Here is a 14,041-nt window from a genome sequence, read left to right as displayed (position 1 = left end):
CACATCACTTAGGAAAATACCACCTACTGGGAGAGTCCCTTGCCTCTTCAGAAGGGACCTAAACGATCATGCTGGCAGCACTTACCTTCAATCAAACATTGTGAGACACCAGAAAAGGCAAAACTAAGACAACCCATTATCAAGAGACAAAGCAATCAACACAAACTTCAACTGATGAAATTATCAGACAGGGAATTTAAAACAACTATGATTTGTATTTTAGAAGCTTTAATGGAAAAGGTGTACAACATAAACAAATGAGAAATTTCAGAAAAGATGAAAACTGTAAGAAAAAAATCAAATGGAAAAGAAAGCACAGTAACATAGTTGAAAGAAAACTAACAGGTTCAAGAGTGGATTCAATAAAGCTGAGGAAATTTTCAGTAATTCTGAAGATAAGTCAAAAGAAATTACCCAAAGTGAAACACAGAAACAAAGTAGAATGAAAAATTAAGTAAACAGAGAATCCAAAGGCTATAGTTCAATATCAAATGGTCTAACAAACATGTCATTGGTATCCCAAAAAGAGAAATGAGTATGGGACAGAACAAGTATTTGAAGACATAATGACTGAGAATTTTCAAAAAATAATGAATGATACCAAACTATAGATCTAAGAAGCTCCAACAGTTTATCTAAACAGGATAAATACCAAACCAAACCCAAAAATATGTAAGATATCATATTCAAATCACTGAAAACCAAGGTTAAAGAGAAAGTCTGGAAAGTAGCCAGAGGGAAAAATGGCACATTATATAGAGGACCTACATCAAGAATCACAGTCAATTTCTCATCAGAAACTATACAAGCCAAAAGAAATGCAGTGACATCTTTAAAATACTTTATTACTTATTTATGTTTTATTTATTTTTGAGAGAGAGTGTGTCATAGCATGACAAGAGGAGGGACAGAGAGAGAGGAAGACAGATAATCCCAAGCAGGCTCCATGCTGTTAGCACAGAGTCTAATGCAGGGCTCGAACTCATGAACTGTGAGGTCATGACCTGAGCTAAAATTAAGAGTTGGCCACTCAACCAACTGAGCCACCCCGGCACTCCTATTTTTTTTTTAAGTTTATATATTTATTTTGAGAGGGAGAGAACAGAGAAAATCCCAAGTAGCCTCTTCCCTGTCAGCACAGAACCCAATACAGGGCTCGATCCCACCAACTGTGTGATCATGACCTGAGCCAAAATCAAGAGTCAGACCCTTAACAAACTGAGCCATCCAGGTGCCCCTACAGAACTTAAAAAAAAAAAAGCAGAGCAACTTTTAGCCCAGTATTCTATACCCAGCAAATACATCCTTCAAAAAATGAAAGTGAAATCAAAACCTTTTTGAACAAAAACAGAATTCATTACCAGTAGACTTGTACTAGAAGAAATATGTAAAGTAGTTCTTCAGGTAGAAGGAATATGATACCAGACAAAAGCCTGAATCTATACAAGAAATAAAGATCTTATGGAATGGTTAAAATAAAGATGACTCTAAAGGAATCTTTCATACTTTTAATCACTCTAAAAGATACCTGTCAAAAAATAGCTAAGTTTTGTGGGGTTATGGCATATGTAAAACTAAAACATATGACGATAGTGCAAAAGATGGGATGATGAAATTGGGAGTATATTGTTGTAAGGATCCTATATTATACATAAAGCAGTATAATATTATTTACAGGTCCACTGTGATTAACTCCAGATATGTATTGTAAACCCTAGGGCAACCACAAAAAAAAAAATTTAAGGGGATATAAATAAGCCAATAGCAAAGAAAAAAAATGAAATCACAAAAGTACAAACTAATCCAAAAGTAGTTGGAAAAAGTTAAATATGAATGAAGACCAACTAGGACAAGTAGAAAAAACTAGCAAGATGGTAGATTTTAATTAAACCATATTAATAATTGGCATAAATAACCAATTAAATGATGGAGGTTGTCAAACTGGATAAAAAAGGAAGGCCAACTATGTGCTGTTTATAAGCAGTCTGTTTGAAATAGAAAAACATACCTAGATAAAAGTAAAAGGATAAAAAAAGATATGCCTTGCAAACACTAACCAAAAGAGAGTGATTATATTAATATCAAAGTAAAATTCAGAACAGTATTACCAGAGATAAGAGTGATATTACACAGCATCACCATGATAAACACCTTGTGAATGTGTCTAATGACCACAAGACATAACAATCCTAAATGTATATGTACCTAACAAAAGAACTTCAAAATACAAGAAGCAAAAATTGACAGAACAGAAAGAAAAAAATAGATAAATTCACAATTATAGTTGGAGACATCAATAGTCTTTTCTCAGTGACAGAACAGGTAGATAGAAAACCAGTAAGGAGACAGAAAAATTGAACCATGCTATCAACAACGCTGACTCATTTTGTATTTATAAAAGACTCCACCACCAACAGCACAATAGTCATTAAATCACATATTAAATATTCCCCAGATAGATCATATTCTTGGCCACAAAGAGTTTTAAAGAACTAAAATTTATAACAAAGTATATTCTTTGACAAAAATAGAATTAAACTAGAAATCAATTAATAGAAAGAGATCTGTTAATTTCTTCTTTCCAAATACTTGGAAATTAAACAACAAACTTCTAAATAACCAATGGTTGAAAAAGGAAGTCACAAATTAAAAAAAAACCCCAAAAACCATAGAACTGAATAGAAATGAAAGCACAACATATCAAAATTTGAAAAGATATAGCTCAAGTAGAAGTACAGCATTAAACTATTAATTACATTAACTGTAACTATAAACAGTTATAGCATTAAACTATATTATAAAAGAAAGATTTTAATCAGTTACCTCAGCTTCCACCTTAAGAAACCAGAAAAAAATAAATTAAACCCAAAGCAAGCATAAGGAAGGATATAATAAAGTTAAGCACAGAAATCAATAAAGGGGCATCTGGCTGGCTCGGTTGAGCATCTGACTCTTGATTTCAGCTCAGGTCATGGTCTCAAGGTTTGTGAGTTCGAGCCCCACGTGGGGCTCTGTGCTGACAGGGTGGAGCCTGTTGGGATTCTCTCCCCCCCCCCCCCGCCCCTTTCTGCCTCTCCCCAACCATGCACTGTCATACTCTGTCTCTAGAGATAATTTTTTAAAATTCCCTCAAAACAGAAAAATGGAAAAATTCAATAAAATCACAACCTGATTATTTGAAAAGATCAATACTATTGATAAACCTCTAGTGACAATGACCAAATGGGGGGAAAAAAGGAAGACACTAATTACCATGATCAAAAATGCTGGAGGAGCCACTACTATAGATGCTATAGATATTAAAGAGTTATTCTTTAATAATAAAAATAGAGGGGAACCCAGGTGGCTCTGTGCTGACAGAGTGGAGCCTGTTTGGGATTCTCTTTCTTCCTCTCTCTCCCCCTCCCCTGCTCATGCTGTCTCTGTCTCTCTCAAAATAAATAAACTTACAAACATTTTTTAAACAACAGATAACCATTGGCTATGCTAATTAAGGAGACAAAAACAAAAAGGGGAAGAAATCCCAAATATACAAAATAAGAACAATGAAAAATAAAAATACAAGAGAAAAAATATGAAATCATGGAAAAATGATTTCATCTTCAACAATAAACTACATAAGGATAAAGAAAAGTGATAAACTTTTTTTTTAATGACAAACTTTTGTAGAGCATAAAGTGCCATTAAGGGAGACAAAACATAACAAGACTTGAACACTAGAAAGGCCTACAATAAGATCCAACACCATAAAGGTGTCCATTCCCCCTAACTAAATGCAGCCATTAATAGGATCATAATAAAAGTATTGGCAGATTTCTGATGCAAATGATTCTAACGCACCAGTGGAAATCATAAGTCAACTAGCATAATCTCAAAGTGGTAAAGGCTTCTGAGTGTCATAAAAGGCAAGGGTAGTAAATTCAACTATAGAGAAATTCAAAACACTGGCAAGGCCAAACTACCAGGGAGCAAAATCAAAAGGCAAATGAAAAAACATGTGCCACTCACACAAAATATCGGGAGGCTCGGATACACCACCCATCTAAGCCTCCGGTTTTTCCTTCAGTTGCAACTGAGATACTAGCGACGTCACAGGCTAGGTGTGAGAACTAGAGTGAGACTTAGCCTAAAAGGCTTTTGCAAAGAGGTCAGAGCTCTTTTGGCACGCCGTGTGCATCAGGAACTTGGCTGGGGCTTTCATGCCTCCCTGCACCAGGTGATGCTCAGGTACTCAGCACACGGCTTCCGGGCGCCGCCAGGTGTGTGCGGCCCCGCCCCTGGCCTCGCCCCGCGCCCGCGGGGCCTGGTCACGCGCGCACCCGTCCGGGCTTCCGGACTCGTTCCCGCGCGACAGGAGACCCTGGCGGCCAGTCGGCGGCGCTTCTCCTGACAAAGGGAGGAAGGCGAGCCTTCGCCGCCGCCCTCTCTCGCCGCCGTCCCCGCCCCCGCACGTCCGGCCAGGAGGGCCCCGCCAGCCCCGCGCGGAGGACGGCGCGGAGCGGCCCCGGACACCGCTCCGAGGGTCACCGCCGCCTGCGAGTCGCCGAAGTTTGGGCTCCCACCCTGCGCGGTCAGGAGCCCATCCCTCATCTCCTTCTCCGCGGCCCCCAGCCCTCGCGGAACTGCATGGCAGCCCCCCCCTCATACCTGGAGGGGCACAGCCTCCACTTGTGGCTCAGTGCCAAGCCAGGTCACGGCGCCGGTCAGCGAAGACGCGCGGAGACCCGGGCCCTGTCACCCACTCGCGGCAGGAGGTGGGGGAAGGGCAGCCACCGGCGCGCTCGCAACACTGCACATGCGCAGATGCAAGGGTTGCTTGCCGTCCCAGGGTCCTCTGAGGGGCGGCTCATCCAACCTCGGGACTACGTTTCCCATAAGTCTTTGGGGCCCTGCTGTAGGGACTCTCCGGAAAGTCTTCATCTGGTTTAGCGGGTGGCGTGAGACTAAAATAATCCCTGGCCTGGACTGTTTACTTACCCCAGAAAGGGTTATGAATTAGAACCACCTCTTCCCAAAGAAAAAGAAAACAAAAACCTGGCTTTGAAAGATTACATAGTAAAAAAAAAAATTACATAGGTAATCCATGATAATGTATTTAAATTAGAAAATATAAAATAAAAGCAAGTATTCTAAATTTTCAAAGATAACTGTGTGTAACATTAAGTGCATACCTTTCTGATTTTTTAAAAATAAAATTGGTCAGAGGCGCTTGCCTGGCTCGGCGGACCACGTGACTCTTGATCTCAGGGTTATAGGTTTGAGGCCCATATTGGGTGTAGAGATTACTTAAAAATAAAATAAAACTGGCCATAAAGATATCATGTGCTACAACTAGCTTCTTTTTTAAGATTTTTTAAAATTAATTTATTTTGAGAGAATGTGTGTGTGTGCCCACCTGAGCGTGCCTGCACGTGGGCATGCTGCCAAGCAGACAAGCAGGGGAGGGGCAGAGAGCGAGAGAGAGAATCCCAAGCAGACAGCACTGTCGGCATGGAGCCTGACACGGGACTCGAACTCATGAACGTGAAATCATGACCTGAACCGACAAGAGTCAGAAGTTTCATTGGCTAAGCCACCCAGGTGCCCCAACTTTTTCTTTGTTTTTTAAGGGCAGTTTTATGTTCACAGCAAAATTTGAGGGAAAAGTACGGAGAATTTTCATATACCACCTGCCCCTGCACATGCATGGCCTTCTCCACTATGAATATCCCCTACCAGAGTGGTACATTTTTGTTATAATGAAATGTACATTGACACATCACCCAAAGTCTATAGTTTGCATTAGAATTCACTCATACATAATGACATGTATACACCACTATAATATCATACAGAATAGTTTTTCATCCCTCGTGTTCCATCTATTCATCCCTTCCTCACACTCCCTGAGCCCCTGGAAAACACTGATATTTTTAGGTATGCATGATTTAGTATAGCTGGAATCATATAGTATGTAGCCTTTTCAGATTAGCTTCTTTCGCTTAGAAATATGCATTAGAGGGGCGCCTGGGTGCCTCAGTTGGTTAAGCGTCCAACTTCCGCTCAGGTCATTGTCTCACAGTTCGTGGGTTCAAGCCCTGCATCGGCTGTGTGCTGACAGCTCAGAGCCTGGAGCCTGCTTCTGATCCTGTGTCTCCCTCTCTCTCTGCCCCTCCCCTGCTTGCGCTCTGCCTTTCTCTGTCTTTCCAAAATAAATAAACGTTAAAAATTTAAAAAAAAAGAAAAGAAAAGAAAAATATGCATTAGAGGGGCGCCTGGGCGCCTGTGTGGCTCAGTCAGTCCAACTTTGGCTCAGGTCATGATCTTGTGGTCTGTGAGTTTGAGCCCCACATCGGGCTCTGTGCTGACAGCTTGGAGCCTGGAATCTGTTTCAGATTCTGTCTCTGTCTCTGTCTCTCTCTCTCTCTCTCTCTGCCCCTCCCCCACTTGCTCTGTCTCAAAAATAAATGAACATTAAAATTTTTTAAAAATATATGCATTAGAGGTTACTGCATATCTTTTCATGGCTTGATAGCTCATTTCTTCTTTTTTTTTTCTTAACATTAAAACATTTTTACCTCTACACCCAATGTGGAGTTTGAACTCACAACCTGGAGATTAAGAGTCGCATGCTCCACGTGCATTGAGCCAGCCACGTGCCCCAATAGCTCATTTCTTTTTGCCACCGGATAATCTGTTATGTGGATGTACACCATTTATCCATTCACCTTTTGAATGGCTGCTTCCGAGTTTTGACAATTATGGATAAAGCTGCTATAAACACTCATGTGCAAGGTTTTGTGTTGACATAAAATAACTTACTCGTTTAGGTAAGTACTAAGGAGTGTAACTGCTAGATCATATGGTAAGAGTATAATTAGTTTTGTAAGAAACTGCAAAATGTCTTCCAAAGTGGCTGCACCATGTTGCATCCCCACTAGCAGTGAATGAAAGTTCCTGTTGCTCCACATCCTTGCCAGCATTTGGTGCTGTCAGTCGTGTGGATTCTGGCCATTCTCATACGTACACAGTGGTAGCAACTAACTTTTTTTTTTTAAGTTAATTTATTTATTTTGAGAGAGAGAGAGCACACACGAGCAGGGGAGGAGCAGACAGAGAGAGAATCCCAAGCAGGCTCTGGACCATCAGTTCAGAGTCTGATGGAGGTCTCGAACCCACAAACCATGAGATCATGATCTGAGCCTGTCAAGAGCCAGACACTTAACCAACTGAGCCACACTGGTGCCCCGCAACTGACTTTTAATTAAAATAATGTGTAGTGTTAAAAAGGTACTTGTACATCAATATTCATAGCAGGTTTATTCACAATAGCCAAGTGGTAGAAAGAACCTAAGTGTCCATCACCAAAAGAATGGACAAATAGGGGCGCCTGGGTGGCTCAGTCAGTTGAGCATCCAACTCTTGGTTTCAGGTCTGGTCATGATCTCATGATTGGATTGAGCTCAGCGTTGGAGAGCACTGTCAGCGCAGAGCCTGCTTGGGGTCCTCTCTCTATCCCTCTCTCTTCTTCTCCCCCCTCCCTTTCTCACAAAATAAATAAATAAACTTTTAAAAACTTTAAAAAATGGGTAAATAAATGTGGTATATACATATAATGGAATATTATTCAGCCAAAAAAAGAAGGAAATTCTGTCATATGCTATAATGTGGATGGACACTGAAGATATGTCACATGAAATAGCCCCGATACAAAAGGAGCAATATTGTGTAGTTCCACTTACATGAAGTATCTAGAATAGACAAGATCATAAAGAAAGTAGAATAGAGATTACCAAGGACTAGAGGGAGGAGGCATGGAGAGTTAGCACGTAACAGGTAGGGGGTTTCTGTGTGGGATGAGGAAAAGGCTCTGAAAAGTTTCCCTGTAGGATAATGGAGGTGGCTGTACCACACTGTGAATACGCTTAATGCCATGGAATTATATGCTTAAAAATGGGTAAAATGGTAAATTTCATGTTATGTATATTTTATTAGAATTAAAAAACAGTATACTGGATGGAAGTGATGGATGCATAACTCTAAATTCATAAAAATAAAATTCTTGAGAAGGTCTTTTTGTTATTTACTGTTTGCACTGTTTTGATTATTTGTTTGTTTGCTTGATGGAATAATTCCATACTTCATCAAAAAGAAAAACAGAATACTTGGGACAGTTTTTTAAAAAGAAAGGCTAATAAGTATTAGATGTAAAAATACATTACACAAATTAATGAATACTAGTGAAAGACTGGAATATTCATCATTCTTGGGCTACTCATTAACAATTCAAAGGAAAAATATTAGAAAATGTTAGTTCCCAAGACTGCATATTAGATTTATTTGGTTACGTTTTTATTTAAATCTAGTTAGTTAGCATATAGTGTATTATTGGTTTTGGGAGTAGAATTTAGTGATTCCTCACTACGTATAACACCCAGTGCTCATCACGATAAATGCCCTCCTCAATTCCCATTACCCAGTTAGTCCCTCCCCGCCCACCTCCCTTCCAGCAACTCTCATTTGTTCTCTATAGTTAAGAGGGTCTTATGGTTTGCCTCCCTCTCTCTTTTTTCAAAAAATTCCTTCCTCTATGTTCATCTGTTTTGTTTCTTATAAAAACAAGAGTGAAATCATATAGTGTTTGTCTTTCTCTGACTAACTTATTTACCTTAGCATAATACACTCTAGATCCATCCACATGGTTACAGATGACAAGATTTCATTCTTTTTTATGGCTGAATAACATTCCACTGTGTGTGTGTGTGTGTGTGTGTGTGTGTGTGTGTGTGTGTATCACATCTTAACCCCTTCATCAACTGATGGACATTTGGGCTCCTTCCATAATTTGGCTATTGTTGGGTTGGTAGTGCTGCCATGAATATTGGAGTGGATGACGTGCCCCTTCAATTCAGTGTTTTTGTGTCCTTGGGATAAATACCTAGTAGTGCAATTGTTGGGTCATAGGGTAGTTCTATTTTTAACTTTTTGAGGAAGCTTCATGCTGTTTTCCAGAGTGGCTGTGGATTCAAGGTTTAAATTTTAAAGTGGAAGCTATCAAAGTTTTAAAGAAATGATAAAGGGGGTGGGCGCCTGGCTGGCTCAGTCAGAAAAGCGTGTGACTCTTGATCTCCGGGTTGTGAGTTCCAGCTCCATGTTGGGTATAGAGATAAGGAAAGACAGAGAGAAAGAGAGAGAGAGAGAGATGAAGGAAGGAAGGAAGGAAGGAAAATGGAATGTTTTTTTATATTCTTTGGGTGAGAAGGTATGACACCAAAGTCAGAAATCATAAAGGAAATAATTGACAAATTCAACTAGAGAGAAAATTAAATTCTGAAAAAAAAATGCTTTAAGGAAAGTTAAAGACAAATAAACTTGAAAAATATATGTGGTACATATATAAAAGAATAATGAATTTATTTTATAAATTCTTACAAGTTAACTGAACCACAATAAGAAAAATAAGGATATGAATGGCCAATTAAAGAGGAAGCACATAGAACAATAAATTTATCAAAAAATGTTTCTCTTGGGGAGGCTGGGTGGCACAGTTAGTTAAGCATCTGACTCTTGAATTCATCTCAGGTCATGATATGAAATCACGGTTCCTGAGTTTGAGCTCCGCATTGGGGCTCCATGCTTTTAGTGCAGAGCCTGCTTGGGACTCTCTCTCTCTCTCCCTCTCTCTCTGTCCCTCCCCCATCCTTGCACTCTCTCTCTCTCAAAAATAAATAATAAAACTTGAAAAATGTTTCTCTTTACTAATGTATATAATATCCTTTGGACCTATAAGTTGGGCCAATATTTAAAACAATAATGATACCTAGAGTTGGAATAATTTGGAAAAATATCTTAAAAATTTATTTTAAATGTTTATGTTTGGGAGAGAGAGAGCGAGCATGAGCAGAGGAGGGGTACAAAGAAAGGGAGACACAGAATCCAAAGCAGCTCCTGGCTCTGAGCTACCAGCACAGAGCCCAATGTGGGGCTTGAGCCCAAGAACTGCAAGATCATGACCTGAAGTCAGACACTTACCCGACTGAGCCACCCAGGCGCCCCTGGGAAAACGTTTTTATACAATTCTGGTAGGACTGTAATATGTTAAAATCTTTCAGAAGGCCTCATTGAATCAAAATTAGAAAATTTTAAATTATCATAATCCTTAATCATGTACAAGTACGCACATACAAGCATGTCCTCACATTGTAGCTTATATTTGCAAAACACTGGAAACAAGCTAAAAATATTTCAATAGATGTAAGTAAAATATAAATTGTAGTGATATCTCAATAGAATTTGGAAGGCACTGAAAATGATAATGTGCACTGACTACATGGGGGAGGTGTCTAATACACTGAGAAATAAAAAAATGTAGAGCACACAAGAGTATGTAGAATGTGATAGTATCTTTGTAAAAATTATGCATGTTTGGAAAAGACTAAGTACTGGAATGTACAAAAAGCAGGAAGACCCCCCCCACCCCCCATATGCACACACAAAATACATTCTCCTACCGCCTTATGCTTAACAACAGAGAACTCGCACTTTGGATCATTTATCCAGGCATGATTTTGTAACATCATGCCTTGGTCATTTGAAAAATAACTGGCTGACTTAGGCATGAAGATCTTTTAAGTGTTGACACATTTTATTACATAGTATCAAAGGACCACCCTAATTTCACCCCGGTCTCCTCAGAAAAGCTGTAAGCATTGGGAAGCAGATACAAGTTTTTGCCAAAATTCTAATTTTCACCTGAAAGCTATTTTTCCCTTGGGCAATAAATATAATCAGTTGTTTTCCTGGAAGTGACAGCTCACTTCATTCATGTTTGAGAAAATGTCGGCCAAACATCAAGTCTTCCTTTGACTGTCAGCCAATCAAGTAAAAATGGTGTTCCATGGGAAAAGCGCCAGTGCAGTTCACCACTATAGCGACTGCACAAGTGATTTTCCTGGAGACACCGTCATGCTCCTGCGGGCAGCGGCAATACTACAGACCTCCCGTTCCATCAGAGTGTTAAAGAGACACAAAGCTTATGACTTAAGACCATTAAATTGTTGCTGCTCCATTAAGGTAATTTTTAGGTGAAACTAACACTTCTCTATAGTTGCGTGAGAACACAGAAAGCAGTGCTGGCCAGTTCAGTTTGGTGCCACTCTCTGGGATCCTGATGGGCACCAGCAGGTCCTCCCTCCCCTCCAACTGCCTTTGCATCATCAGTGCGAATGTCAGTTCAATGAAATAGGAAAATGATCTCTAAGTATTATTATTAAAATAATCTTGACCTCCTGGACTCTTGCAAATGTCTCCAAGACCCCACTGTTTCCTTAACAGTATTCATATCCAGCTGGTGTTCATCTTTCCAAATTCTTTCCGTAAACATCACATATTTTTTCAGATTGTTAAAACCCAAGATCCAAATGAGTCCACGTCCTAAGATCGGTGTCTTTTAATATGAAGGTTTCCTCTCCTTCCATATCTTTTTTTTCCTTTGCCATTTATATGTTGAAAACACTATGTTATTCTGAAGAATTTCCACATTCAGATGTCCCCCGATCACCTTAGAATTTAATTGCCAACTTTCTGTTCCTTCATCTGGACTTCAAACCTGAGAAGGTCAATGTTTAGTAAGAATTTTTGGCCCACAATTAACCGCGTTTCCCTACTCCTTGCCAGGTCTTAAAATGATTCGTTTTCTAAGGTACTGAGTGACAGGTTTAGTTCCTCCACCAGGTGTCTTTATTTTCTGCTCTTTGATTCAGCGTTCCTGCAATCAGGGTTTATCGAGCACCTGTGAAGGCCCAGCTGTGAGCGACACACAGCGCTCCCTCCGTTTGTGAGCTTATATTCCAGTTGGGGGGCAGGCAGTAAACAAAAAGTAAAATAGGAAGTGTGTCAGATGGCGTTCACCACTGCGGAGGTCGTATCAGGAGTGCCCCAGTGGGGTGCATTTTGGAACAGACTGGCTAGAGAAGGCTTGACTGGGCAGGTGAGGTTTGAGCCAAGACTCCACAATCAGGTGTTAGGCTCCATGATCATAATTCAGAGACTCTACAATCAGACCTCTTACTGGCAGGTGTCCTTGGCTATTTCTAGTGGCTGACAACACCATCTGGTTTCCTTTCGTCCGAGCAAGTTGGCTTGCCTCCCTCTTTCATACCTGAGACGATGGAAGGGAGTGGTAGCTGATCACAGCTCTCGGAGTCTGGGGGCTCCGAGAAGTGGCCTTTCATCTATTTTTCTCACGGCAAAGTTACAAAGTAGGAAGCTTGCAAAAAAAAATTCTCCTGAATCGGAGGAAAGTGAATATGTCATACTTTTGTTCCTTCATTTTAAACATAAGTTAAACATAAATGGAACAGCCTGGACCTGGAAAAATCCAGTTATCTTACTGAGCATCCGACAAGTCTATTGTTCTCCCTGATGAGTGAAGGATTCTTCACATGGCCAATGGCTAGGCAAGTTTCCATCCAAGGATCCCCGGGGCATTCAGTGACTGCTTCATTCTCTGTGCCTTTCCAAGACTATGTTTAGTACAGATGAGGAATAAGAGAATGATAAAGGCAAGAACTTACGAAGTTTGTGACACAACTGTGACCGGACCCTCCAATTCTGTGGTCCCTCCAATTCTGTCCACCTGAGGGTATCAGGCGCTGCCTATGCATCCTGAGTCTCGCAGCGTCACCCAGCTTTTCGGCACGGTCCACCTGAGGGGGACAAGAGGTACCCTGTGTCCTGCATCAGAGGGAGCTGCCTCTTCAGTCCGTTTCTCCTCCTGGCTGGGTATTAGGACTGCAAAAAAGCCCCAGTCCTTCTGAATAACTTCTAGTACTGGATGGGTTATTTTTATAGAGGATGCAGCTACTTTTATATGGGTCACAAAGGTATGGGTATGAGTACTATTGGGCAGAGTGTTATTACAAAATGAAGCAGTTGAATCAAAGACTTCCATTTTTCATGAGTAGATCCAGAAAGAGAATGGATCAGGGGGTCCACTGGTCCAAATACCTCTGTTTACTAATGGAAAGATGAAAGCCCGGAACTTCCGGCCTCCGGAACTGTGAGAAATACAGCTTTGTAGTCATTCATGGATTCGGCAGCTCTAACGGACTAAGATAGGCCCTTCTTAGCTGGGACAGTTGCTTTGATTTTGCTTGCTTTTGATGACTTTGACAGTTTTGAGGAGTTCTAGCCAGATATTTTATAGAATGTGCGACTATTGGCATTTGTTTGGTGTTTTTCTTGTGGGTATAGGTTCTGGGGAGGAAATGCTCAGAGGCAAGGGAGCATTTTCATCATGTGTCAAGGGTCCAGTGTCAATTTCCTAAGGCTGTCATTAAAAAGTACCACAAACTGCCTGAAAGCAACATAAATTTGTTCTCTCATAGTTCTGGAGCCTAGAAATCTGAAATCAAGGTGTTGGCAAGGCCATGCCACCTCTGAGGCCTCTGGAAAAATCCTTCCTTGCTTCTATCTCAGTGGTTTCCCTAGCTTCCTTGGCATGCCGCTGCATTGTCCCATGACATTCTGAGCTCTTGTCTCTCTGTCTCTTCTCCTCTTCTTACAAGGACACCAGTCATTGGATTAAGGGCCAACCCTACTCCAGAATCACTTCATCTTAACTAATTACATCTGCAATGACCCAATTTCCAAATCAAGTCTAATTCTGAGATCTTGAGAAGGACAGGAATTTGGGGAGGGTATTCTTTTTTTATTTTTAAACATTTATTCAGTTTTGAGAGACAGAGACAGAGTACAAGTGGGGGAGAGGCAGAGAGAGAGGGAGACACAGAATCTGAAGCAGGCTCCAGGCTCTGAGCTGTTGGCACAGAGCCCGATGAAGGGGCTCGAACTTACAAACCATGAGATCATGACCTGAGCTGAAGTCAGCTGCTTAACCGAGACACCTCAGTGCCCCTGGAAGGATACTCTTGAACCCAGCACAGGTACAGCTACCAACATGATTTATGGCTGCTGCTGTTGACCTTGGCCATCTGGCTGAAGTAGTGTTTGTCAGATCTCTCCCTTGTAAAGTGACTCTTTTTCTATGCAATTTCCATAC

The 14,041-nt window shown here is 40.7% G+C and overlaps 1 protein-coding gene across 4 annotated transcripts in view; it reads right to left on the bottom strand.

Annotated features, from left to right (window-relative positions):
* ZFP1 (ZFP1 zinc finger protein) overlaps positions 1-14,041 on the bottom strand; it is a 40,067-nt gene that overhangs the window by 16,643 nt on the left and 9,383 nt on the right. Inside the window, exon 1 of one of the 4 annotated variants that reach the window (XM_077752801.1) lies at positions 12,555-12,588. The exons of 1 other annotated variant lie outside the window; for it this stretch is intronic. The gene's annotated coding sequence lies outside the window, so the exon portion shown is untranslated. Of the gene's footprint in view, positions 1-4,647; positions 4,854-12,554; positions 12,589-14,041 lie in introns of those variants that run through there. 2 more of the 4 variants (XM_077752802.1, XM_077752798.1) reach the window with 2 other exon arrangements.

This window comes from Crocuta crocuta, unplaced genomic scaffold, assembly GCF_008692635.1.
Source record: "Crocuta crocuta isolate KB4526 unplaced genomic scaffold, BGI_CrCroc_1.0 scaffold727, whole genome shotgun sequence".
NCBI lineage: Eukaryota > Metazoa > Chordata > Mammalia > Carnivora > Hyaenidae > Crocuta > Crocuta crocuta.
The sequence above is the reverse complement of the archived record's forward strand: the minus strand, read 5'-3'. Positions and strand labels throughout refer to the sequence as shown.